We start from the raw sequence: 3,786 nt of genomic DNA, 5'->3' as shown, positions 1-3,786 counted from the left end.
ATGTTTTAGTTGTACATAGCTTGTGTCTGCTTCATTGACAAGGCATGCACGATGGCCCTTTACACTATATCCATTCAAATTCTCATATGTTGGAAAGTCATTAATGGTACAAAATAGCATTGCACGCAACTTGAATGTCTCATTTCGATACCCATCAAACACAGCAACCCCCTCGTCCCATAACTTTGTCAATTCTTCAATCAAGGGACTAGGATAAACATCAATGTCATTTTCTGGTTGTCTTGGGCCCGATAAACAACAAGGCCACAAACTGTGCGGAGTGCTTAAACTAACATACGGATTCATTCCATTATTGTCAAGTCCAAGCCTTAGATTTCTTGCCTCTTTTGCATCATTTGCATTAGCAAACATACACTTGAACCTTGGAATGATTAGAAGATACCATAACACCTTCGTTGGGAGGCCTTTCTTGGTGCTTTCATCACTGCTACACTCGTCATCATCCTTCACTGTGTACTGGGATACCCCACACCAGGGGTAGTTGTGCATTTCTTCAAACTCATTTTTATACAGTATGCAATCATTAAGGCATGCATGAATCTTTTGGTACACCATACCCATCGGACACAATATCTTCCTCACCTAATAGTAACTTTTTGTCAACGTGTTTTTCTCTGGAAGCATATCTTGCACCACCTCAAGAAATGAAGTGAAGTTTTTGTCACTCCACCCATATTTGGCCTTGACATTAACCAAACTTAACATCGTTGACAACAACGTCAAAGACTTCTTCGAATCACTTTGCAATGTATCATAGATAGGAGCATGTGCTTGCTAAAAAATTCTTGTCCAAGATAACAAATCATTTCCATTCAGTGATCTCCCATTTGTACATCAACCGGTTCAGATTGGGACTCCCTTTGCATGTATGTCAATTCACCATGTCATATCCATGTCGTATAATTCTTCTTAATCCCATCACACAGTAGATGTTCCCATATGTTGTCGAGTAGTTGTCTTCTCCCATTCAAACAATTTATACAAGGATAAAAATATTTTCCATCCTCATTCGGTCGACTTCTTTCAAAGGCAAATTCCAAGAACTATTCCACGCCTTCCTCATACAAAGTGCTCATGCGACTTGCATTCACCCAAGTTCGATTCATCTAATTAATAACTCTGTGATACTCACAAAGTTTTTCGATGCATGAAAATATCACTTTTTCATTAAAGGTATGGCCCTATCCCATTCAAGAAGACATTTTTTTTATAGTACATTCATACGTCAAGGTTAAGTTTCTTTTCTTAAATTTGACGAAATTTCAACAGTATTTTGCATTGATCTCCAAGTACACGGCATGAAAATGGTGAGATTAATTCCACAACAATCAAGTATGCACTCAAAAAATAAAGAGAAATGCATTATACCAAAATTTCATCAAATTTAAGAGAATAAACTTAACATATACGCATGAATGTACTATAAAAATATGACTCTTCCCAAACTTTTCAAACGGACAATTCAAGATTCAATACAATGATTAATGCAAATTTTCCACAAGAATAATTGTATTAAATCTCAAATGAGAATCTAAGGTTCAGTCATGATGAACAATAATTATATACAAAACAATAGTTATTAATGACATAAAACAAGGTAAAAAACTACTCATAAGAAAAAAAAAGCCTAACAAAGGTATGAAAGACATTCGTATTTGTGATGATGCTCACTAACACTCTCCAACAATAAATATCGTGATTACAATGTAAATAGAAAAACAAAAAGTGCCTACAAAATTGCATAAGCAGTTAGGCTTGAGTCTGCTTGACTATACTTTAGGCATTGTATTATGTTATGTCTAATGGGAACGATCATATTAACAGACTATATTTGATTTGATTCTATCTTGGTATTCAAGTCTCTAAATAGGAAAATAGTGGTAGAAACTTGACTCTCTTATCTCCAAACAAAGATTGCTTACAATGATTAATTCAAGGATTGTGATACTATAAGAGTGTAGATGGCACACAAATATTGATGATAACTGATCAGCCAAAGTAGACAGTTAGAAGAGAAACTTGATTGAAATTGCTATAATGATTTTAAGTAAAGACAATTAGCTTGCTTTGTACACATTCTACTTTTAGGCTTTTATATAGGAGGTTGGGTTAGCATTAGATTTCTTTTCATCATTTTTCAAAATTAAATAACTATAAAACAAACCATAAAAAACTAGGTCAGAATGCCTTGTCCATTTTACTGACCATTATTACTCAAACATAACAAGATAATCAACTCTAGAAACTCATTTTTTACCAACTTTTAGGTATGGCACAAAAAAAATAAAGAGATAGAATGTAGTAAATAGAAGACTAACTCACAAATGTATAAGCAAGGCCTACAGGGCCTAACCTTTTACAATTGCTCGCGCAATGGTTCATGGTCACCTGCAAATGGCCATGGATAAACAACATTACAAGAATTTAGAATATATATTTCATGTTCTAGTGATTTCAACAGTAATTCCAAAATATTTTTGAGAATAAACTTCTTTTGTGTGCGTGTGAAGAACTAATTTCTTCATTCAAACTAACTTCAATGTAAGGCAGTGTTTCATCAAGAAAAATAAAACACAACAATGATGGCATCCCAACGAGTTATTAGCTAAGTAAAAGAAGAACAAACCTTGGAGGACAATCACGAGTTACGGTGGCTGACAGAACATGGTGATGATGACGTCGTAGAACAAACATCCCAAACACGTACTAACGCCGGTGAACAATGACGACGAAACCGACAAACGACGATGAAAGTGACGACGTGATAGTGGTGAGAGTCGTGAGTGAGAATGGTGACAGTCGCGAGTCACAGTGGTGAGAGTGCTCAGATGCTCTAGTGAAAGGGGGTTTGGGAGAGTGAGTGCAGGGCAAAAAGAGTTTGGGTTTTAATTAACTTAAAACACAACATCGATTTTTAGAAAAAAAAAATTGATGTTAACGAAAAACTGATGTTAACAAGCTCATGTTATTTACGAGTATGCCACCGTGTTTTTGTTAACATCGATTTTTTCTAAAATCGATGTTAAGCTAGCGATGTTAAAAATAATATTTCTAGTAGTGAGCTTATTGTAAATGTCAGGATGTTAGTTGGACATTCTCTAAGATTTATGCAATTAGCAGTGAATTAGTTATATTGGAAAATCTTATGGGAAATCCTAATTATTTTATCCTCAACATTAGTTGTTTTTTCTTATATAACTTTTCACTGAAATTGCCTTTGATTATTTAAGACATTAAATATTTTGTTTAAGAAAGCTAAATTGAATCCACCACCACCAAACCTCATCTTTCCGTGCAATATCATGTACCATTTGATTTTAAAATAAGAAAAAGAAGTATTATTAGCAAGGATGCGTAGAGTATAAAATAGGTGAAAGCATGATTTTTCCTGCGTGTAACTTTTGATTAGTTTTGATTTCCCATAATGCAAGATGAGGAATGCATACTCTGATTTCCCTTGTTTCCACCAATGACAGTCACTGTCAGTAGACTCTCGAGCTAGACCATATGGGAAATCCTCAAGCAGCTTTCCTTAATTTGTAATTAAGTTTCTCTAATGTCCCTATGATATTTGATCCAAAAAATCCACCATCTTTGGTGATGTATATTGGTTCATATATTTCAGTAGTTAAATCATATAACAAAGGAATCTCTGAAAAACTCCTCTCCAAATCAAAGGCCAGAATGACAGGAACCTGTTTATCCTCGGAAAAAACCAGCCAATGTGGAGACTCATGAAGGAGTGACCCAGATCTGATTTCATTG

This window comes from Glycine soja, chromosome 16 (assembly GCF_004193775.1).
Source record: "Glycine soja cultivar W05 chromosome 16, ASM419377v2, whole genome shotgun sequence".
Taxonomy (NCBI): Eukaryota; Viridiplantae; Streptophyta; class Magnoliopsida; order Fabales; family Fabaceae; genus Glycine; species Glycine soja.
Note: the sequence above shows the minus strand (reverse complement) of the source record.